Source organism: Emys orbicularis, chromosome 4 (genome assembly GCF_028017835.1).
Source record: "Emys orbicularis isolate rEmyOrb1 chromosome 4, rEmyOrb1.hap1, whole genome shotgun sequence".
In the NCBI taxonomy this organism is placed as follows: Eukaryota; Metazoa; Chordata; order Testudines; family Emydidae; genus Emys; species Emys orbicularis.
Window position 1 is genome coordinate 73,464,647 of NC_088686.1, and position 25,997 is coordinate 73,490,643.

Here is a 25,997-nt window from a genome sequence, read left to right on the forward strand (position 1 = left end):
ACAGCCTTCCCTACCCGGCCCTCCATACAGTTTTGCAACCCCGATGTGGCCCTTGGGCCAAAAAGTTTGCCCACCCCTGGTATAACTGCACCATTCAGGAGTGTAGATTTTCCACACTCCTGAGGGTATGTCTACACTACAGGATTAATCCGAATTTACAGAATTCGAATTTTGGAAACAGATTGTATAAAGTCGAATGTATGCGGCCACACTAAGCACATTAATTCGGCAGTGTGCGTCCATGTACCGGGGCTAGCATCGATTTCCGGAGCGTTGCACTGTGGGTAGTTATCCCATAGCTATCCCATAGTTCCCGCAGTCTCCCCCGCCCATTGGAATTCTAGGTTGAGATCCCAGTGCCTGATAGGGCAAAAAACATTGTCACAGGTGGTTCTGGGTACAGCCTCACCCCTCCCTCCATGAAAGCAATGGCAGACAACAGTTTTGCACCTTTTTTCCTGGGTGAACACTGCAGACTCCATACCATGGCAAGCATGGAGCCCGCTCAGCTCAAGACAGCAGTCATGAACATTGTAAACACCTCGCGCATTCTCGTGCAGCTTATGCTGAACTAGGACCAGAAAAACGAGGTGAGGAGGAGGCGGTGACGGCAGCGCAGTGACAAGAGTGATGAGGACATGGACATGGACACAGAATTCTCTCAAACCGCGGGCCCTGGTGCTTTGGAGATCATGTTGTTAATGGGGCAGGTTCTATCCGTGGAACGCCGATTCTGGGCCCGGGAAACAAGCACAGACTGGTGGGACCGCATAGTGTTGCAGGTGTGGGACGATTCCCGGTGGCTGCGAAACTTTCGCATGCGTAAGGGCACTTTCATGGAACTTTGTGACTTGCTGTCCCCTGCCCTGAAGCGCCAGAATACCAAGATGAGAGCAGCCCTCACAGTTGAGAAGCGAGTGGCGATAGCCCTGTGGAAGCTTGCAACGCCAGACAGCTACCGGTCAGTCGGGAATCAATTTGGAGTGGGCAAATCTACTGTGGGGGCTGCTGTGATGCAAGTAGCCAAAGCAATCACTGAGCTGCTGCTACCAAAGGTAGTGACTCTGGGAAATGTGCAGGTCATAGTGGATGGCTTTGCTGCAATAGGATTCCCTAACTGTGGTGGGGCGATAGATGGAACCCATATCCCTATCTTGGCACCGGGGCACCAGGGTACCCAGTACATAAACCGCAAGGGGTACTTTTCAATGGTGCTGCAAGCACTGGTGGATCACAAGGGACGTTTCACCAACATCAACGTGGGCTGGCCGGGAAGGGTTCATGATGCTCGCGTCTTCAGGAATACTACTCTGTTTAAATGGCTGCAGCAAGGGACTTACTTCCCGGACCAGAAAATAACCGTTGGGGATGTTGAAATGCCAATAGTTATCCTTGGGGACCCAGCCTACCCCTTAATGCCATGGCTCATGAAGCCATACACAGGCAACCTGGACAGGAGTCAGGAGCTGTTCAAGTACAGGCTGAGCAAGTGCAGAATGGTGGTAGAATGTGCATTTGGACGTTTAAAAGGTCGCTGGCGATCGTTACTGACTCGGTCAGACCTCAGCCAAACCAATATCCCCATTGTTATTGCTGCTTGCTGTGTGCTCCACAATCTCTGTGAAAGTAAGGGGGAGACCTTTATGGCGGGGTGGGAGGCTGAGGCAAATCGCCTGGCTGCTGATTACGCGCAGCCAGACACCAGGGCGATTAGAAAAGCACCACCAGGAAGCGCTGCGCATCAGAGAAGCTTTGAAAACCAGTTTCATGACTGGCCAGGCTACAGTGTGAAATTTCTGTTTGTTTCTCCTTGATGAAAACCCGCCCCCTTTATTGACTCATTCTCTGTAAGGAACCCACCCTCCCCCTTCGATCACAGCTTGCTTTCAAAGGAAATAAAGTCATTATCGTTTAAAAATCATTTATTCTTTATTAATTGATTATAAAAAGAGGGAGAGAACCTGGGTGGGGTTTGGGAGGAGGATCGGCGGGAAGGAAAAGGCCACTAAAAAAAGGTTAAAAAAATGACAGCCTTTTGCTTGGGCTGTCCACTGGGGTGGAATGGGACGGTGCACGGAGCCTCCCCCCCCGCGTTCTTACACGTCTGGGTGAGGAGGCTATGGAACATGGTGAGGGGGGAGGGGGGTTATACAGGGGCTGTAGCGCCAGTCTGTGATCCTGCTGCCATTCCTGAAGCTCCACCAGACGCCGGAGCATGTCTGTTTGCTCACGCAGCAGCCCCAGCGTTGCATCCTGCCTCCCCTGATCTTCCTGCCGCCACCTCTCATCTCGAGCGTCTCTCCTCTCCTCACGTTGGTCCCTCCTGTCCTCACGTTGGTCCCTCATGTCCTCACGTTCACTGGCATCTTTCCTATACTTTGAAACCGTGTCCTTCCACTCATTCAGATGAGCTCTTTCACTGCGGGTGGATTCCATGATTTCCGCGAACATCTCATCTCGCGTCCTCTTTTTCCGACGCCTTATCTGAGATAGCCTTCAGAACGGAGGAGGGAGGCTTGAAAAATTTGCAGCTGCTGGAGGGAGGGAAAAAAGGAGAGAATTTTTTTAAAAGATACATTTTACAGAACAATGCTTATCCTCTTTCACGATGAACAACACTATTCACATTACATAGCACATATGATTTTTGTGCAAGGTCGCATTTTGCCTCTTAATATTGAGCGCCTGTGGCTTTGCTGCTAGAGATCACAGACACAGGTCCGGGCAACAGAATTCGGCTTGCATGCGGCCATGGTAAGCCATTGTCTTTCGGCTTCTGCGCCCTCCTTTCCCACATACCAAGCAAAGCCCGTTGAGTGCTGCGGTTTTCCTGTTAACCTTCAGCAGCAGAAAACAAACTAACCCCCCCCCATCCAATTCTCTGGATGATCGCTTTATCCCTCCCCCCACCGCGTGGCTGGTATCAGGGAAGATCCCTGCTAGCCAAACGCGAAAAGCTCAGGACCAATTCCCCCACCCCTGCGCTTGGCTAACTGCAGGGAAGGATTTCTTTTCAGCCACAGGCAAACAGCCCAGTAGGAACGGCCACCTCTGTCCCCTTAATTAAATTCCCGTATTTCAACCAGGTTACCATGAGCGATATCACTCTCCTGAGGATTACACAGCGAGATAAAGAACGGATGTTGCTTGAATGCCAGCAAACACCGGGACCGTACGCTGCCAGGCTTTGTCATGCAATGATACCAGATTACTTGCTACCAGCATGGCGTGGTCAAGTGTCCTACCATGGAGGATGGAATAAGGCTGCACTGCCCAGAAACCTTGTGGAAAGGCTTTTGGAGTACCTCCAGGAGAGCTTCATGGAGATGTCCCTGGAGGATTTCCGCTCCATCCCCAGACATGTTAACAGACTTTTCCAGTAGCTGTACTGGCCGCGAATGCATCCCAAGTCCTCAGGGCAAAGTAATCATTAAAAAACGCTTGCTTTTAAAACAAGTTTTATATTTTAAAAGGTAAACTCACCTGAGGTCCCTTCCATGGGGTCATGGTCTTGGATACTGGCTTGGGAGAGTACTTCAGTCAGGCTGAGAAAAAGATCCTGGCTGTTGGGGAGAACGGAGTGCTGTGTGCTCTCCGCAGGCTCGTCCTCCTCTTCCTCCTCTTCCCCGTCCGCAGAATCCTCAGGTGTGGCTGATGAGATTACCCCCGCCTCGGAATCCACGGTCAGAGGTGGGGTAGTGGTGGCGGCCCCCCCTAGAATTGCATGCAGCTCAGCGTAGAAGCGGCATGTCCGCGTCTCTGACCCGGAGCGACCGTTTGCCTCCTTTGTTTTTTGATAGGCTTGTCTGAGCTCCTTGACTTTCACGCGGCACTGATCTGAGTCCCCATTGTGGCCTCTCTCCATCATGCCCTTGGAGATTTTTTCAAAAGTTTTGGCATTTCGTCTTTTTGAACGAAGTTCTGCTAGCACTGAAGCCTCTCCCCATATAGCGATCAGATCCAGTACCTCCTGTACGGTCCATGCTGGTGCTCTTTTTCGATTATCGGCCTGCATGATTACCTGTGCTGATGAGCTCTCTGTGGTCACCTGTGCTCTCCACGCTGGGCAAACAGGAAATAAAATTCAAATGTTCGCGGGGCTTTTCCTGTCTACCTGGCCAGTGCATCCGAGTTCAGATTGCTGTCCAGAGCGGTCACAATGGTGCACTGTGGGATAGCTCCCGGAGGTCAATACCATTGAATTGCAGCCACACTAACCCTAATTCGAAATGGCAATATCGATTTCGGCGCTACTCCGCTCGTCGGGGAGGAGTACAGAAATCGATTTTAAGAGCCCTTTATTTAGAAAGAAATGGCTTCGTTGTGTGGATGGGTGCAGGGTTAATTCGATTTAACGCTGCTAAATTCAAATTAAACTCATAGTGTAGACCAGGCCCGAGTGACATAGTTAGACCAGCATAACTCGGTAGTGTAGACTAAGCCTAGGTCTAAGGCAAGTTACTGCTCCCCCAAGTGGCATTTCACAGGATGGTTACAGAATGCCCTCTGGTGGCACAAAAGAGCCCTAAAGCCTGTATCACTCTGTGCGATCTAAGCAGTAAGTGAATGACTTGCTTGTTAGAAACTAGGGAGGCCCCTACAACTAGGCACAGTTCTGTGCAATGATAAAACACTCTATTGGTGCTCCAGAAATTATAATTATAAATGTGATGTTGCACTCCATATGATTTTATGAAAATATGCTAATGAGTATGAATATAATGTAACTGGAATATGCTTCATGCAGAAGGTCTCTTGTAAGGTATCATTACAAAGCTTATAATCTACTGAGTGTGGTCATCCTATTTGTATAAATGTATCATTCTTGTATCTGAAACTAGAAATATGAAATATAACTGAGGTCCTATTGTAATTATGCAAAGTGTGGGCCATTAATGGTGGTTTAGAATCTTGAGGGCTCCCATCAACTGGGACAATTGACTTAGATGGCTCTGTTTACTTGCAAAGCCTTCCTGTGAGTCAGGCTGGGAAGAATGAAGGCTTGGTCACACAGAACATGTGACCATGTCACCTGGTACTGGAATCCATCTTTAACTTGGTGCTTTTCCATTTAGAAGGAGGGGTGGGGACCCAGAGAGACAAAAGATTCCCACCTGGTGCCAAAGCTATATAAGGGGGTGGAACAGAACAAAGGAGGCTGCAGTCATGAGAAATCCCCTAGTTGCCACCTGAGCTGGAACAAGGACTGTATCAGGGGAAAGGGTTGGGCCCAGAGTAGACCAGAGTCTAGTCTGTGAAAGAAGCTTATTGGAACATCTCTGAGGGTGAGGTTTACCTGCATTTAGTTTCCTACTGTATTAGGCTTAGACTTGTGTGTTTTTGTTTTATTTTGCGTGGTAATTTACTTTGTTCTGTCTGTTATTAATTGAAAGCACTTAAATCCTACTTTTTATATTCAACAAAATCACTTTTTGCTCATTAATTGACCCAGAGCAAGTAATTAATTTCTGGGGGAGCAAACAGCTGTGCATATCTCTCTATCAGTGTTATGGAGGGCGAACAATTTATGAGTTTATCTTGTATAAGTTTTATACAGAGTAAAAAAAATTTGGGGTTTGGATCCCATTGGGAACTGGGTGCTAGAGACAGGAGCACTTTCTAAGCTATTTTCAGTTAAGTTTGCAGGTTTTAGGGGACGTGGTTCAGACCTAGGTCTACATTTGCAGCAGGCTAGCGTGTCTGGGTCAACAAGATAGGGTACTGAAGTCCCAAGCTGCCAGGGAAAACGGGCTCAGAGGCAGTCCCAAGACGGTCTCTGTGACCCAACTCATCATAATATACATTGTGTGTGTATGTGTATACACACACACACACATATATATATATATATATATATATAGAGAGAGAGAGAGAGAGAGAGAGAGAGAGAGAGAGAGAGAGAGAGAATCCATGTTTCACATAATCTTCAACAGTAAAAACACTGCAAGAGATGAAATGTTAACGCTGCAGAGGCCTTGTCTACACTAGGAAATGTTTCCTAAATCTTCTCACTACTGTTCTGGGCTTGTCTACGCTTGGAAATTTATATGAAAATAATTATTCTAGATTAGTTATTCTGGAATAACGCTCCATGTGGACATCCTTATTTCTGAATAAAAGTATCCCTGGGGAGGGTTATACTGTAATAATTATTCTGGAATAGCTATTTTGGTAAATTTCATGGGACTTAAACTCAGGTCTGGAAGGCTACAGTCAGGTGGTACTTCCATGCTGCCACCAGGCAGCCATGGCAGAGCCATGGTCAACACACCATACATCCTGGGAGACCAGTCACTGCAGGAAGTCCTGCCCACAGTAGAGATGAATGGCAGCTCCCCCTGTAACCTCTGACTGGCACAGGCCTACTATGTAAGCCTGGAGAGAGCATTAGGTAGTTGTCTGTGCAATAAGGCAGATCACTAACCTGCTGCTGAAACCGACCCTGCCTTGTTCCTGTTCCCTTGTCTCACCCATGGTTCCTACTCCCTTAGCTGGCCCCCAGGTCCTGGCTATTGACTTCATCTTGACCCTTGGCTCTGGTTCCTGGCTATTGACTCTGGTTTGACTCCTGGTTCTGGACCCTGGTTATCATCTCTGGCTTGATCCCCTCTGACCTAACAGTCTACAGCTCTAACCACTGGTCCTGCCTGCCCAAGTCCCAGTCACTAAAACAGCGGAGTGCTGGATATTGAATTCAGTGGTGAATTCTACAGCCACATCAACATTTCTGTAGAAGATTCAAGTAAATTCAAAAACAGAAGTTTATAATTAAATATGAAAATGAACAATCCAGTGTAATATAACTTGTCATTTATTTTAATATTAAATGTGATACAAAGCTTAACTGATTGTTTCTAATTTTTGCTTTACGCCCAGCGTGCTGTAAAATTTTGTATCAGCAAGTGCATTGCTAGAAGCTCTAGCAGTTGAATAGGGGGAATTTGGGGCTTTTGGCACCCAGGAACAGACAAAATGTGGCTTGAGGTTTAGATAGCCAGGAAGCTGTTCAGGTTTTTGGCACTTGGGAGAAATCAGAGAATTTCAACTCTACCCTCCATGGTCTCCAAAACACCACCTGCCTTATGGGGTTGAATGTCTCATGGCAGAAGACCAAGGTCCAGAACCTCAGAGCTAGGCCACCAGAACCTGTGGTGTAGGAGTAGTCGAGTACTGTGGAGAGTGCTGACAAGTTCATCTACCTAGGTTGCAAGCAGAGTTCAAACAGTCCCAGCAAATTGGACATTCTTCAACAAATAGGTCTCATTATCTCCTGCATTAAGTTCATGTCTTGCTTATGGATGCAAAAAAATGTCTTTGCACTGAGACAAAGTTCAGGATCTATCAAACCTATGTACTGCCTGTATTGCTATCTGAGTCAGAAACCTGGACCCTCCTATAGGCAGACTTGGAGCAGCTAGAGACATTCCATATGTGCTGTCAGCGCCAAATCCTGAGCATAAAGTGATTTGACTTTGAGTGAAATGTCAAAGTCTCACGAAGATCTAGCCTTCCTTCAGTCGCTCATTATATTTGAAAGAGGGGTTGTGTGCTCTTTGGCCATGTTACCAGGATGGACAAAAATACCCCAGCACACTGTGCTCTGAAACTCTCCAAAGATGGACTAGGGTGACCAGATGTCCCGATTTTATAGGAACAGTCCCGATTTTGGGGTATTACCCCCCACCCCATCCTGATTTTTCACACTTGCTGTCTGGTCACCCTAAGATGGACAAAAGGGTGCATGCCCTGACCCTATCTGGTGCTGCTTATGGGCTGCTCCAGAGATTTGTGCATTTGCAGGATTGAGCCAGATCTGGGAACCTCATTACACAATGCCTGGTGCGACGCCATCAACTGTGGTAATTCTGGCTGGTGAAATGCACCTTAGTAGACTATTCATATTTGAGGAGGAATGGGGTGTATTTCTTATTACTTACCCTGAAACTGAGAAGGACTGAAGTGATTCCAAATTTTTGTGAGGGCTTGAGTTCTTAATTCCCACTCCAGCAATCATTGACAACATTCAGTTACTCCCTCCAACCTCCCAATATCTGCCACTGCATGCAACAGCAATAAATACATTCACTACATGATTTTGCTTTGATTATCATCAATGAAATAGTTAACAAAATTATCAGGATTAGAAGAGCTCTGTGTAGCTGGAAAGCTTGTCACTCTCACCAACAGAAGTTGATCCAATCAAAGAAATTACCTCACCCACCTTGTCTCTCTAATATCTTGGGACCGACATGGCTACAACAACCCTGCCTACAGTATTAGGTTTGACAGTTAACCCTCCCATTGAGATTGATTGGAAACAGTTCATGCCTCTCTTACAGCTGTTGTTTCAGGCTGCCTAAAGAGTGGAAAAAACAACAATGTATTGGTTTACTTTCAGCTCACATTAGGAAGCACACTGTTTTAAACCAAATCAATATTAGCCACTCTATACCAATTTAAGAGAGCTCACGCAAGGGGGATTGCACCAAACCAACTAAATCAATTCAGAAAATAATGTAGTTACTCACAGAAATTGCACTGGATTTACAATGGGCCTAATTAGATGTGAGGCAAAAAAGGGGGAGAGGGTAACTGAAGAAAAAAGGACTGAGGAAACATCCATGTGATTCTGCCGTCATTCAGTAAGTGCTGGCCCAGAGTAAGAGGTAACTTGATCATGGTGTATAAGCACCTCATGGGAAGAAGATTTCTGATGATAGAGGGCTCTTCACTCTAGCAGACAGAGGTCCAATGGCTAGAAGCTGAAGCTAGACACATTCAGACTAGAAATAAGGTTTTAGCAGTGAAGATAAAAACCATTAGAACAATTTACCTAGGCATGTGATGATTTCCATCGCTTGAAATCTTTAAACCAAGACTGGATGTCTATTTAAAAGATGCTCTAGCTCAATTAGAATTTATGGGTTTGATGCAGGAACCACTTGGTGAAATTCAATGGCAAGTTATAAAGGAAGTCTGACTACATTATCACGGTCCCTCTGAAAACAAATCAAATTTGCTGTATCATTGTAAGGTATTATGATCTCAGAACCTGTATTTAAATTAATTTTGCTTAAAAACAATCATACTGGTCAGAACAATGACCTATCTAGCCCAGTATCAAATCTTCTGACATTGGCCCATGCCAGATGCTTCTTAGGGAATGAACAGAACAAGTCATTTTCAGTAATCTATCCCCCATTGTCCAGTGCCAGCCTCTGGCAGTCAGATATTTAGGGTCTCCCCAAGCATGGGGTTGCATCCCTGACCATCTTGGCTAATAGTCCTTGATGGACTGATCTATCCATTAATTTATCTAATTATTTTTGTACCCAGTTATATTTTTGGGCCTGTACAATATCCCATGGCAGTGAGTTTTATAGGTTGACTGTGTGTTGTGTGAAGCAGTACTTCCTTTTGCTTTAAACCTGCTGCCTATTAATTTCATTGGGTGACCCTTAGTCCTGTGTTATGTGAAGGGGTTAATAACACTTCCTTATTCTCTTTCTCCATAGAATTCATTATTTTATAGACCTCTATCATATCTCCACTTTTCTGTCTCTTTTCTAAGATGACCAGTCCTAATTTTTTAGTCTCTCCTCATATGGAAGCTGGTCCATATCATACCCTAATCCTCTTTGTTGCCCTTCTTTGTACCTTTTCCAATTTAATTAATTTTTTTTGAGATGGGGTGATCAGAACTGCATGAAGTATTCAAGGTGTGGGCATACCATGGATTTATATAGCGGCATTATATTTTCTATTTTATTATATATCCCTTTCGTAATGGTTCCTAACATTGTTAGCTTTTTTGACTGCTGCTGCACACTGAGCAGATGTTTTCAGAGAACTTTCCACGATGGCTCCAAGATCTCTTTCCTGAGTGGTTACTACTAATTTAGATCCCCATTATTGTCTATGTGTTGTTGGGATTATTTTTCCCCAATGTGCATTACTTTGTACTTATCAACACTGAATTTCATCTGCCATTTTGTTACCCAGTCATCTAGTTTAGTGAGATCCCTTTGTAACTCTTCACATTCACCTTAGAACTTAACTATCTTGAGTAACTTTGTAGTCTTCACATTTCCCCCCCCCCCCCCCACTCTTCACCCACTTTTCCAGATCATGTATTAATATGTTGAACAACCCTGGTCCCAGCACACATCCTTGGTGGACCCTGCTATTTACCTCTCTCCATTGTGAAAATGGACCAATTAGTCCTACCCTTTATTTCCTATCTTTTAAACAGTTACTGATTCATGACAGGACCTTCCCTCTTATCCCATGACTGCTTACTTTGCTTAAGAGCCTTTGGAGAGGGCCCTCGTCAAAGGTTTTCTGAAAGTTCAAGTATGCTATATCCACTGGATCACCCTTGTCCCTATGCTTGTTGACTCTCTCAAAGAACTGTAGCAGATTGGTGAGGCATGATTTCCCTTTACACAAGCTGTGTTGACTCTTCATCAAGATATCATGTTCCTCTGTGTGTCTGATCATTCTGATATTTACTATAGTTTCAACCAAATTGCCTGGGACTGAAATTAGGCTTACTGGCTTGTAATTGCCAGGATTGCCTCTGGAGTCTTTTTTTTTTTTTTAAATCAGCATTACATTAGCTACCCTCCAGTCATCTAGTACAGAGGATGATTTAAGTGATAAGTTACTTACTGCAGTTTCATATTTGAGTTACTTCAGAACTTTTGGGTGAAGACCATCTGGTCCTGGTGACTTATTATTGTTTAATTTATCAATTTGTTTCAAAAACCTCCTCAAATGACACCTCAATCTGGGACAGTTCCTCAAATTTGTCACCTAAAAAGAATGGGTTGGGTATGGGGAATCTCCCCCACATCCTCTGCAGTGAAGAGTAATGCAAATAATTCATTTAGTTTTTCTGCAACACCCTTGTCTCCCTCGAGAGCTCCTTTGGCCCCAGTGACTGTTTGGCAGGCTTCCTGCATCTGATGGACTTAATTTTTTTGCTGTTAGATTTTGAAGAGCAACTAGCTAAAGACACGCACACTTTCTTGGCCTGCCTCATTATACTTTTACACTTGACTTACCAGAATTTATGCTCCTTTCTATTTTCCTTACTAGGATTTGACTTCCAATTTTTAAAGGATGCCTTTTTGCCTCTATCAGTCTCTTTTACTCTGCTATTTAGCCATGGTGGCACAGTTGTCAGGCAGCTGCTTATTTCAGTTATGTTTTATATACACCATGTGCTCAAGTCAAAACTATAAACCATGATTTTCACTCTAAAATTATTTGTTCTGAGTAAAATGTAGCCTCGTTCTTTCAGTTTTGTGTAGGAGGTTCATGCCTTTGGTTCTATAATAAGCTCTGTGTTTTATTACAGCAGAGTGAGAGAGTCTCCTAGAAATCAACTTGTGTAGATCTCTCAAAACAAAATATTGAGACTAAAGTTTTGATGAGGTAACAGGGAAACAAATAGGATCATCATACTTAGTTATGATTTAAATACAAGATAATGAGAAACTATACTAACAAAAAGAAAACAGAACAAAGATGTTGAAATGAAGTCGATTAGTAAATGGCACAAACCTCCGAGTTATATACTATACTGTATTCAGTGCTCCAAAAATGAACACAATACTTTGAAACTACAGTACTAATTTTTTTATGACTATGCTTCACTGGGAAACCACAGAAAAGACCCAGAAACTTAGATTTGTGTATTCCATCCAACACAAACCTTGATGCCTTCTTCCATGATACTACCCATCCACTGTTAGCAAAACAAAATATCTGCCACATCACTGGAGGAACAGAGAATAGAATCTAACAAACTTTAGCAAAGATCAAAAGCATAAATTGTAATGAATTGACTTAAGATAAAGAAGTTGTCCTATTTGGTAACAAATCACAAACAGACATTCTGGCCTTCAGCTAACTGCATACAGTACCTAAAGGGGACTGAGTGGCCCAAGAGATCAGTAATAGAATACTGGATGCTTTTATCTCTAGGATATAGATTTCAACCCATTTCAGCTCAGTAGTATTACGTATAAATAAAAGATGATGGCCCTATGGCCTGCCTAAGGTATCTACAATGGAAACACTCAGATATCCACCCCAAACACATTGCTAAACTCATCCATTTCATCCTCACCCATAATTTTACTTTCAACAACAAACACTTTGTTAAAATCATGGGAACAGCCTGGGTACTAGGATGGCTCCCCAACATGCCAACCTCTACATAGGCCACCCTGAGGAAGATTTTCTGGACAAATGCACCAAACCAAGGATGTACCTGAGACACATTGATATTTTCACCATCTGGTCAGACGACCTGAACTCCTGCATAGATTACCACCACAACTTCCACCACTACCACCCATCTGGCCAACTCTCTAGAACACTCCTGCACTAGCATCAGCTTTCTGGACACCACAATCAGCTTCAACAATGGAACCCTACAGACAACTATATACAAGAAACCCATGGCTCACCACACTTACCTCCACAGATCCAGTAACACCCCAAATACGCCAAGATATCTTATCTATAGCCAAACCTTTAGATACCACAGAATATGCTCCAAGCAGAAAGCCCGGGATACATGTCTTAACACAGTCAAAACCACCCTCACCAAGCATGGACATTCCACTAGAGAAGTCGATCGCATCATGGAACAGGCCACCCAAATAACCTGATAGAGTCTGCTTCAATACAGGGGGAAGAAAACCCTCTATCTACCACCCCTTAGGGGATATCATTAAACAGTTACAACTCATAATCAATGGTGACCACATCATGAAAAATCATTCCTGAACCCCCTCTTCTGGACCTCAAACAATCCCGCGACCTCTTTTTTCTTGTTGATTTTGGTTTTGATGTACATGCTTCTAGGTTACAGCCTGGCACAGGAAACACTACGTGCTGTCAGAAAAGCTCTTCTCTTGACTTCCGTTCCACTCCTGAGAAATGTGAAGTTTGGAGAAGCATCCAGACTGCTAGATGTTTATATCTGATCAGACTCCATAAACCTTTTAACATTCATCCATCTCTAACATAAACATACGCAGGTGCAAGTACAGCATCCAATAGGTGACTCTGCACATTAAATTTTTGACCATTGGTTTGGAGACAGACTTAGGTTATGTGTACACTGGGAACACTTTATCAGTATATAAATACCAATATACTATACCAGCAAAGCACTTCTAATGTGGATGCAGCTTATGCCAGCAAAGCTGCACTTTGTACCAGTGTAGTAAAAATACTCCTCACAAGCAAAAGAAGTTATGCCAGTAAGTGTAGTTTTGCCAGTATAATTGCATCCCCCCCCCCCCAATAGAAACTTCTACCAGCACTGCCATGTCAGTCAGGGATCAGTCTTCTTTACACTACTGACCATCATAGCTATGAGAGCAAGAGTCTGTATTGTAAACATAGATAAAACTATGTCCTGTTTTATCTGCTCAGTCTTTCCTTGGATGGTGAGTAGTTTAGTTGACTGTTAGGTAAGGGGTTTGTGCTTGAGGAAAACTGCTTGGAGTCCAGGTCTCAAGTTGGCCAGGTTTATACTAGGAACACTTTGCTGATATACTGTACCAGCAAAGTGCTCCTAGTGTGGACACAGCTTATGCTGGCCAAAAAAAAAAAAAAAAAAAAAGCACTTTTCCCCAGTGTAACGTATTCCAGCTCCCCACGAGCTAAATAAGCTATACCAGTAAAGGTGTGTTTTTGCCAATATGAACTGCATCTATACTAAGGGCATATGTCAGTCAAAGATTATACCTTAATACACCCCTGCCTGTCACAGTGGTGCTGGCAAAAGTTTATAGTATAGACCTGGCCATTCTTTCACTTAATGAAGCTTTTTAATAAACTGAAAATTGGGTTGTGCTAGAATATCAAATCACAGATTCAGTCACTTTTCTCACCAAGGTTTTACACACTCCATAGTCATTTCAATGTCATTTGGATTAGAGTTAGTGGAAGCCTTTTTTTTTTCCCCCTCAGTAACTTTAAAAAAAAGTACCGAACAATTTTGTACATCCCTTATAAATTGCTTGCAGGCTTGATACACTTAGTTTCCTGTTTATACAAGAGCTTGAATCTGTCAGAAGAGGACTTACTGGTTTTAAGCATTGCAAATTTGAACCATTAAGGGCCAGTCTCCCTTGTGCATGCATTACTCCTTTTTGAAAACTTGACCTGAAATATCTCACATATCCCACTGTTTCTTCAATGGCATTTGCAGCATCTGTTGCCAAAACTATCCGCACTCACTGTTGTGGAATGTGTAGTAGATGGCTGTCATTTTCAACCCCAGAGGTAGCTGCACTTCTCTGGCACTGTATAGCATGTGTTGTAGTATGTCAAGTAATTTGGAAATTTGAGAGGAAAAGTGATATACAAATATCAAATACTTTAATCCAGGCCTGATAAAAATATGTAGCATCTGAAAATTGTATATAAATAACTGATCAATAGTTTATATTTAGCTTGTGTCTTGATTTGTTAGGGACAATTTTTTTTTTCTAGCTACTTCAGGTGTTTTCAAGTGACACAGATTTGGAGAAAAGGGTAAAGATTCTTCATTATGTTATCTTCACTTTATACTTCTCTATTGGCATAAATGTAGTGCAAAGCTAGCAGATATGGTCATCGGGGATTCCCTAGGTTGTGTACATCTGGAGTAATGGTTCTACCATAATGCTTTGCATCCCATTGTACAGAGGGTTCATGGAGGTGTGACTGGGAATGAAACTGGAGCACTGCTGTGTTCTGATTATTCTCTTCTGCTTGGGCCACAGGTAGGTGAGAGTAAGTTACAGGTAAGGATGCTCTGATTTATATGGGGCTGGGCCAAGAATATCCGATGCACAAAGGTGACTTTAAGGCACCATTGCTGCTACCCTTTTGTTTCTGTGCTGCGCATAGTTCGTCTGGAGCAGAATCAGCCAAGAACTCTCCTCTTGCTGCACTATATCAAAATCTCTATACTGAATAAATTTCATCCCTCACTGTCACTGCTCAAAGATCTCAGATACTTGATAGAGAAGAGAATTCTTAGCCAGGAGGCAAGAAGGATCCAAAAGATTCTTAGTAATGAGAAATATTTCCCTTCTTGTAGGATATTTTCCCTACAATCTTCTATATGACCAATGGTTGTGTATAAGGGTGAGTGGCAGACTGGAGGCAACAGGTAGCATGAGACCTGGGTTAAGGAGGTTTCAGTGAAAGCTGAGAGTCTGGAGGCGAAGGTGGCTGTTGCTGACAGGGAGCCAACAGTAGCAGCATCAGGATACAAGCAAAGGATGAAGCAGGAGGTGACTGCACACGTGAATGACAGAAGGACAGCATAGACTGCTGGTGAGGTTGTTTTTACATTAGCATGCCCAGATAACTTGCACCCAGGAGTTGGCCAAGGAACTCTCCAGTCCATTTGTTAACCTTGAATAAATATTGGAAAATTGGGGACATTCCTGAGGGCTTGAAGAAAGCCCAATATCATGTCAATATTTAAAAGGCGCAAATGGATGATCTAGGTAATTATAGGACAGTTAGCCTAAAGCTGATTCTGGGAAAGTTAATAGAATAGCTGATACAAGACTATCAATAAAGGATGCAAAGATAATTAATGCCAGTCAACATAGTTTTATAGGAAACAGATCTTCTTAAATGAACTTTATTTCATTCTTTGAGATCACAAGCTGGTTAATAATGATATATTTAGGACTTGATTCTCATTTACACCAAGGCCCCTTTTACCTAGCCAGAGTGGTGTAATAGGGCCTTGGTGTAAATGAAAATCAGGCCTTTAGACCTCTGTGAGGCTTTTGACTTAGTACTTCCTGATATCATGATTAAAAAATTAGCAATATAAACAAAAGCCAATACAGCACATACTAAACAAATGAAAAACTGGGTAACTGATAGATCTTAGAAGGTAATTATTCCTGGGGAAGCATCAGCTAGTGGGTCTACTCCTCAATATTTTTAGCAATGATCTGGAAGAAAATATAAAATCATTGGTGATAAGTTTTTAAATGACACACATAGGTGGTGTGGTGAATATTGACAAGAACAGGACACTGACAGAAAATGATCTGGATCGCTTGGTAAGCTGGATGTAAATGCAAGTAGAAACAGACTATATCCCATATTTATGGGATGCTATTAGCTGATCACAAAGCTATTGGCTATTCTATGGTGGGTGTCTCTCAATTTCTCCTGTTGAAGCTGTTCCACTTTGAATAAGTAATTAAAATAGTCAGTGGAGCAAGGACTAGAACCCTAGTCTGTGAGCAGATTGGGCTAACCACTAGGCTACAGAGTCATTTTCACTTCCTCTCTGGCCCAGTGACTAGCTATCTGCTACACAGTAGAACAGCTTCAACAGGAGAGACTGAGGCAGGCCCCACCTCAGAATAGCCACTAGCCCAGCAGTTAAGGTACTTACCTGGGTTCCAGTCCCTGTTCCAATGACTATTTAATTATTTATACAAAGTGGAACAGCTGCAACAGGAGAGAGATTGAAAAAGACCTAGACCAGAATACCCTGTAGCCTGGTGGTCAGGACACTCACCTAGGAGAAGAGATATGGGTTCAAATCTCTACTGCAGAGCAGGGACTCAAATAAGGGTTTCCCACCTCCCAGGTGATTGTCTAACCATGGACTAAAGGTTATAAAGCACTCCTCCTCCATTTTTATGAATCTAGCCCTTCATTTCTTTTGCTTTTATTAAAAATACACTAAACACATGTACTTTCACCCACATGGGTGTTTTTAAAAATCATCATTATATTTTTTGGAACTGCCAGTGAATTGAAAAATCAGTTATTTGCAAAGCTCTACTCATGGATCATGGTAGATAACAAATGAACATGAGGTCCCAGTGCAATGCTGTGGCTAAAAGGGTTGACACAGCCTTTGCATATATGAACAGGGGAATATCAAATAGGAGCAGGAAAGTGATTATTTACCTCTGTATATGGCTTTCAGTGAGTTTTCTTCTGGAATACTGTGTGCAGTTTTGGTGTCAACAATTTTAAAAGAATGTTTAAAAAAAAGGGCGGGGATTCAGAGAAGAGCAACAAGAATGATTTAAAGCCTGGAAAATATACCTTACACAGAGAGAGAGAGAGAGAGAGAGAGAGACTTAAAGGAGATCATTTGTTAGTTTGCTGAAGAAAGACATTAAGTTGTCTCTTAGCCTAAGTACCTACACAGGAAGAATATATCTGACACACTGGGTCTATGTAATCCAGCAGACAAAGGCATAATAAGACCCAGTATGGGGAGATGAAGCTAGAAAAGTTCAAATTGGAAATAAGGTGTACATTTTTAATTGAGTGTGTTTAACTGCTGGAATAGCTTACTAAGGATTCTCCATTACTTGGAGGCTTTAAATCAAGATTGGACATCTTTCTAAAAGATCAGTCTATAGTTCTATAGCTGCGTCAGACAAAGTGGGTATTCGCCCACGAAAGCTTATGCTCCAATACATCTGTTAGTCTTTAAAGTGCCACAGGACTCTTCGTTGCTTTTTACAGTCTATAGTTCATGTTTTAAAATGTATGTTTTTATAAATTGTACCAATAGAACCATCTTCTGAATAAACTATATATGCAGAATAATTAACCCACTCTCTGAAGCGGTCTCCTCCAGCATTTTCCTTGTAAGAAAAGTGGTGACCAAATTGCAAGAGACTCCAGAACAAAGCCTGTTGGACTAAGTATTATTGAAACTGTCAGGAGAGAATGACAAGTTTGACAAATTGCAGTGTCCTGGAAGCAGCAAGAAATGCCTTATGTTGCTGAGTCATTGACTCTATTTCAGGTATTGATTGCCAAAAAGTGAATTGGCTTTTGACAGCTTCCCTTCATCTGAACATATGATGGCCTGGATTTTACAGAAGCACAGATTGCTTTCTAATTGACCATTGAGAATGCTGGCCCAGAAATCTGAAATGCCTCTCTGTATCAGCAATAAAAGAATTGTCCAGAATTGTAGTTTCTTGGCTCTATCTTTGAAGTGAGTTATGTATAGTGTGACAAAGCTCTGTACTTGTCTCAGTGGGTCCCGCATTTCCTGGCGGATTTCGCTAGCCTCAGAGGCTCACTGTGACCCTCCACGTAGCCCTTCTCTCTCTAGAGGCAAGGGTCACAGCCTACTGAGCCATTTTCATCATAAGCCAGCAAGGGAGGTGAGGAGAAGCTATCCTCCCTTGCACAGTCTCTGGTCTCTCCCAGTCTCAGTGATTAATTGGGGGGGGGCAAGGGAGGAGCCTGGGCCCACCCTCTACTCCAGGCTCTAGCCCAGGGACCCTAATATTATCAGCTATGGTAGCTGACTTTTTAGAAACAGGACACATACAATTCCCTGGGCCACTTCCCCACAGCAGCTCCCACTCCCTCAAGATCCACTTCACCCTTACCTCAGGGCCTCCTTCCTTGTGCCTGATATGGTTTGTACTTTTCAGTCTCTCCAACAGCACAGCTTCCTCCTACAGCTCCTGACACACATACACACCTGACTAACTGGGAGGCTTTTAACTAGTTTCAGCCAGGCCCTGATTAGCTTCAGGTGTCCCAATCAACCTAGCTGTCCTCCCTGCCTTCTGGAAAGATCTTAATTGGCCCCAGGTGTCTTAATTGACCTGGACCAGCTGCTATTTGCTTATCCTGGTAACAGGGATTTGTTTAGCCTAAAAGTGGCTAATATATCTGTCTCCAATTACTTTACTATAGCCATCTGGCCTTGCCCTGTCACAATAGCTGACTGTAGCGAGGCGGTCTGGTTCCCCGCCGCCCCGGTGGGGGACGAGCCACCCTGGACACCAAAGTGAGTGGAGCCAGCAAACCCTGCGCCCGCCCCTCAGAGGTCAAGGTGCAGGACAGGACGTATAAAAGCCCAGAGCTCACTTAAAGCTCAGCCACCGGAGAGACCAGATGCCTGTGGTGTAGCTCCCAGTGGGGAGACCACAGTGATCGGCGGCTGAACCGAGGACTCGCCAGACCAGCCAACGCCTGATGCTAGCCCGAACCCAGAGATGCTACCAAGCCTACTGCTCGGCCATTACCCCGAGGAGCTGCCAAACCAACCGCTCGCCAGCTACCCTGAGGAGCGCATGGTATGTGACCCCGTGGAGGATGCCATCCAGACCCAGGTACCTCTAGAGGGGGAGGTAGGAAGTAGCCCGGGGGCAGCCGACCCAAGTTTGGCTGCAACACTGCCAGAGCCAATGTCAGTGTGTTGCGGTCAGGATCCCCACTGACACAGCAGCGGGTCTTCTGCTGCTGCTAGGGCCCCGGGCTGGGATGCAGTGGAGTGGGTGGGCCTGTGTCCCCCCTGCCACCCACCTCACGGGTGGCAGTCTCCCCCTCTCTCTGGCTGCTCAGAGCCAAGAGCCTGGGGATTTGTTGTTGAACCTGTTTGCTCAGCCCCTGCCTGAGGGCCTGATCTACTGACTGTTTATTGCCCATCCTGATCTAGGGCTGGGGCTTGATACTATTGAACTGTTTGCTCAGCCCCTTGCAGAGGGCCGGAGCTGCTGACTGTTTTCCACACAGCTAAGCTAATTCCCCGACACACCTTACCCAAGTAGTGAGGTGGTCTGGCTCCCCACCGCCCCAGAGGGGGGTGAGCCCCGACCGAATCTCCCCACAGTGACAGAACCTTGAAATAGCAATTTCTCAGATTTAGAAGCCAAGGGAGCATTGGTGGCAAATTTTGTTCCTAATAAACCACCCACATTATAAAGACAGGGTTGCACAAGTTAATGAGCAGCAGTTATTAAATGTTTATATTACAGTAGCACAAAGAAGCCTCAGTTAAGATCAGGACCACATTACATTAGGTTCTCTACAAACACATAGTAAATCCTTGTCCAGAAAAGTTTATAATCTAAGCCATGGGTGTCAAATTCTTGGCCCATGGGCTTGATCTTGCACACTTGATATATTTATGTCACTGACATGACATTCAGAACTAAACTTTCATTTAAAGAGATTGGGGGGGTGGGGAAGCTAAATTTCTCGTCCTCATCATTGAAAGGACAACCTTTTAAATGTTAATTAAGTGAAAATTGATGCGGTGTTGTCTTCCTGAATCTGCAGTCTGCTTGAAACGATGACTGAGAGCTGTGAATCCCTTCAGTCCCCTATTTATATAATTGGAATGTTAATGCTAAAGCCTAGTGATAACACATTAACATTACATAAAAAACAAATAAGACCCCACTTATGTTAAAAGAACATTACAGTTACAAAGTGAAGTACTCAAAAGTTAGGAAATCGAGAATTAAAGTCCCCCTTCTGCGTATGCATTATGATATAGTCATTAATTACATGACCACATTTTTTTCCCCACTGCCTCATTCAGGGCACAGGATAGATGGGAAGAAAATGAAGAAGGAAGGGAAAAAGGGTGGAGAGAGAGAAGGGGATGAGGTGGGACAATAGGAAGCAGAAGGGAGAGAAATAGAAATATTGTTGGTCCTAAAGGGAAGCTCATTTTCCCACTGAGTGATGCTGAGTTTGAGAATAAGGGCATGTCTATACTAGAGAGCTTACAGCAGCATAGCTGTATTGATGCAGCTTCACCGCTATAAGATCGCTCGTGTAGCCGCTCTATGCTGACGGGAGAGAGCTCTCCCTGTCAACATAACTAAACCACCACCAACAAGCAGCGGTAGCTATGTTGGTGTGAGAGCATCTCCCACCCACATAGCGCTGTCCACACTGATGCTTCTGTTGCAGTCACTTATGTTGCTGTGATGTGTTTTTTCACACCCCTGAGCGACACAAGTTATACTGACAAAAGTGCTAGTGTAGACATAGGCTTAAGCACTGATTAAAATAAGTATCTAAAAGTTTAGCTTCCATGTGAAGACCCAGATTCACTCTTGAACTCTACAGATCTCCCACTGACATCGGTGGGAGATATGCTGTGGATTCAGGGCCTTAAATTTATGCCACATCCAACAGACAATAATTAAAAATGGAATTTGACATACCTGGTGTAAGGGCTAGATTGTGCTCTAAGGCACTGCCCTGAGTAAAGGGCATTGCATCAGTGCCAATAGGAGCGGGAAGCACAATTCACTACCTGCTTCCCCCTTTTTAGTGATTTGCTACTGCAAAATGCAATGCCCTGGCCAAGATCACACAAAACAATCATTACCCACTGGATCAGATTCCTACTCCGAGAAATTCAAGAGAGCCTTACTAAGGGCCAACAAACTAAGTGCCTCTGACCAGCTTCAGCAATCAAATCTTGGCGCTGTTAAGGTCCATTCCCATCAATTAAGGAGACAGAAGAGAATCCCTGGATCAGCATGAGACTACAGACAGGCTCACTGGCTGCCCTGATTTTACTTATGCACAGAGGATCACACAGTGCCCTTAATTTGCATTCATGTCTCCTACTGATATGAGCAACAGCAGTGATCATTTTATTTATAAAGCACTAAAACACCTCCTCTCCACCACTGTGCAAGGGCACTGCACAGCATCATAAAAACAACTCAAATAACAACACAACAACAACAATAATTAATACTTAGCTGCTCTTATATAATGCTTTTCATCCACAGATCTCAAACTACTTTAAAAAAGGTCGGTATCATCCAAATGAAACCAAACAAGGTACAAAATAATGGGGAAAATTAAATAAATAGCGGGTAAGAGGGGATAAAATAAAAGATTTCTGGAAAAAGAAATCCTAAAGTTATTAGTGGAGAGAGGTGGACATAAATGGATGTCAGCAAGGAGTGAGTCATACCCTGGGGCCACCACAGGAAACGCACAATCACCTGTCTCAGCACCTTCATGAAAAATACCCCTCCTTTTCCTCTTCCAAAATAAATAAATTGCAGGTGTGGGGGATGTTTTACATTAGCCAAATGGATTTGAGACCTCAGCATGTCTACTCTACTCCATTGTTATGGCCTCTGGCAATCTAAAAATGTGTACAATAGTTTGGGGAAAATATCAGTATTGCATCCATGTTAATATTGCCCTAATGCCCTTATATAATTCATCTGCAAGCTCTTCTGACTCTGATAGAATGAAAGGGCTTTGCAATTTCCCCTCTTTGATCTAATTAAATACTAATTTTTAAGATGAGAATTTAAGCTCAAAATACATTACCTTTTTCCTGCTCTTCCATATTTGTTTTATACTCTGGACACTCTGCTCCATTGTCACTTTATTTATTCCACTGATACTTCTCTCCCCCGCTCCCCCTTACTTATTCCTTTTCCATAATCTTGCCTAAATGGAATGCAAACCCAATAATATTCACCCTGATGTTCATCTTTAATTTATATCCTTTGTTTGTTTATTTTAGGCTGGGTATTCGATAATTCAGTCACTACTCATAAAAAGATGCCATTTAATTAACAGGGATGGGGATAAAATTCCAGCTGTGACAGAAGGCAAGGGAAGAAAGTCCATGATGGTAAAAAGATTACCATAGAGCAGAGTAGTATTGGTCAGACATTACCACCACTGCTAGGTGGGGTGGTCTATAAATAATGAAATGCTCATTATGGCCATATCGATAACAATATCACTTACTACAATGAGGAAGGTGGCACTTAAAATTAAGATTTAAATATTTTGTTTTATAAACAGGTTTAAAATTGGTCTTTAGCTGACTATGACTGTCATGTTTTTGAAAAGTAACCTCCCTGAGTACAAACATGCTCCCCTCACTTCAAGCAAAATAAATAGAGTCTAATTAGTTATTGGTTTTCATAAATACCAAATACACAAGTATATAATATATAAACTAAATAAATATGTGATTCTAATGCATTTGTAACACCAACAGACCCTAGTTGTTGGTGGGCAGGGTCGAACCTGAGACCTCTAGAGCTAAATTCATGAACCTCTACTGTATGAGCTAAAAGGCACCTGACTCTTAGCTAAGGCTGTAGCAGACTCATTAATCTCTAAATGGTCTTGGTACCACTAGAGGGGACAGAACACCACACCCAGGAGGTGTGTGGGTTACACAGGCGTGTAAGATAGGTACACTGCTTAAGCAATATCATCCTTAATGGCTAGTAATAAAGATGCAGTTACCGGGTTCTATACTATGCTATGATTTTTGCATCTATTTTCTCATATGCATAATTAAGTGTGCCTCATATGGACACTGATCTAATGTAAAGTCTAATGCTTTTTTTAAATGAACAAAATTGTCTGGATTCTGAATAGATATTAATCGCTTGCAACTCAACTCTTGGACATTTTCAGCATTAGAAAACATTTCCTAATTGTGAGGATTCTTGAAGATTACTCAAGGAAACTGTAGAAGCCCAATTGCTTGAATGGTTTAAAATTGGATCAGACAAGACACTAAACTATCATAGGGAAAACCCTGGGTTGGTTGGGTGGAGGGATTAGCTGTTACCCAAAATAACTTTGCCATGAAATGCCTAAATGCTGAGCAGGGGGAGAAGGAGAACACTTTACTTCAAAATGTGTTTTAAAGACTAAATAATGTAAAGCCCCCAGAGGGAAAGATTGTCTTTGTTAGTGATATAGAAAGTGTTTTAATTCCACATACACAGAATTCTGAGATCTTACTGCTCTGTTTACCCTTGATTCCTTCGTTATGTTCTAGTGCCCTGGGCCCTGTTCACACTGCTCAGAGGATTCCCTGTTCTATAGAAATACATGCACTGACTAGATCATGCAGGCTAATGTCAGGCAAATGATTTATTAGCTAAGACAGGAGTTTAAATTATAAAACAACCAAACATGACAAGCTATTAGGAAATTATTCTTCCCAAACTGAACACATGACAAACAAAATCAGCCTTGTGTGTGTTTTTGTCTGTTCTCTTATTATATCCCAAACTGAGTATTATTAAACTGGGCAGATATCCTCAGAAAGCCCACCTACAGTTTAAGCAAACTCTGGCCTTGCCAGGAAGAGTCTCATACAGTGAAGCTTGATGCCTTCTTTAAGAGGTTAAAGACTGCCATCTAGTGACCACCATCTGCATCTTAATTATACTTAGGGTTATCTCTGTTTTTAGTTTTATTTTATTTAAGTTTTCCTGGGAATTTATCAGTGTTTATTACCACAACAACAAAAACAGGTGAAAATCAGTGCAAAAACTATTAATTTTTCTGGATAAATATCGGGGGGAAAGTATTCAGTAGATTAATGCTTTGAATTCCCTTCATCAATGTGGTTTGCTGCAGAACTAAAACAAAACTCAAAACGCAATGCCACCTCTGAGTTTAAGAAAACAATACATCTCTAATCCCCAAATAAAACTTTTCATTTGAATAAACAGTTTACTGTTGTAGACGTAGAACTATTAGCCTATAAATATTTACATTTAATAATTGGGCCACACCATTTGGAGTGCATACACTCAACTCCATCCTTTTCTCCCGTTTTTGTTTTTGTTTTAACTTTTGAATACTTCCTTGTGTTCTGAAATGTATTCTGATACAGATTTTTGTTTTCTTCCCATTTTAATGTGTCAAATTTTTAACTATTACCTGCTAACAGCCTGAAATCTGTACGTGGGAAGCATGAGATTAATCAGTACATTCAGACATGCACGCACTTCAGAACTTGAGTACGTGCCTGTTTGTTTAATGTAAAAAGAACAGGAGTACTTGTGGCACCTTAGAGACTAACAAATTTATTAGAGCATAAGCTTTCGTGAGCTACAGCCAACTTCTCTATATGCATCCGAAGAAGTGGGCTGTAGCCCACGAAAGCTTATGCTCTAATAAATTTGTTAGTCTCTAAGGTGCCACAAGTACTCCTGTTCTTTTTGCGGATACAGACTAACACGGCTGCTACTCTGAAACCTGTCATTATGCAAGGCACTGCATTTAGCCGTATGGAGTGGAAATCCATCAACTTCATGAAAAAACTCGTACAGATACAGACAGACATCATCTTCCTTTCCAAATGCAAGCAGATGGACATCATACCAAAAGGACTAAAGGTAAAAAATCCATTACAATCTACATATCACACAGACTATGCTGAGAGACTGTGTCACACACTCTCAAAGAAACTGCGAAACCACCTGATCAGCATCCTATACGGCAAACAGGGAAAGATTAAGAATGAGCTCTCAAAAGTCTATATGCATCCGAAGAAGTGGGCTGTAGCCCATGAAAGCTTATGCTCTAATAAATTTGTTAGTCTCTAAGGTGCCACAAGTATACTCCTGTTCTTTTTGCGGATACAGACTAACACGGCTGCTACTCTGAAACCTTTGTTTAATGTGTGTATCTTCGACTAATACATAGCCTTACTTCAACAGGCAGCTTTGCGTATACACACAGACTAATGTATTCTTGTAATACATATATCTCACACAACGGATTGTATTTTCCTAATAAAATAAGTTATTTGTTATATATTCGAATGATATAAAAGGAGGGTGAAAAATCAGAAAAAAACTGAATAATACCTTTTGTAAAACCCAGGAATTTTTCAGTGAAACTTGGTTTAAACTGAAAACAAAGGGGCTTAATAATACTGAAGCAGAGACAGTCTTTTAGGGTTACCATAGAAGACTTGAGATCTGCCAGGATTTGGCATAGAATCTTCTTAAGGAAAGGGTTATATATTGTTATGTGATGGTTCCTTCTTATAGCCCTAGGTGAATAAGTGATCTGTTGTTTCTGATTAGTTTCAAGTTCGAAAATCTAGAGGAAAAGAAATACAACTACAGCAAACCCAACTGTTTCATCCAGGGCTGAGCTGTGCTTTGAAACAAAACCTCTGGCAGCCATTTGGCTTCAAGGCAAACTGATGTTGCTAGTGCCTTTGAGAATATATTATTGTAATGCTGATATTCTCAAAGCTCTGTCAGTATTTCCCATTGTGTGTAGCCCCAGGCTGAGTCCACCCTAAACATTTGCAAACATGGTGGCTGAGAGGCCTCGCTCAGCCTCAGAGCACAATTGGATTTAACAGAATATGCAAGGCAGCACCACTGGGGGAATCAAACATTTGGCAGACA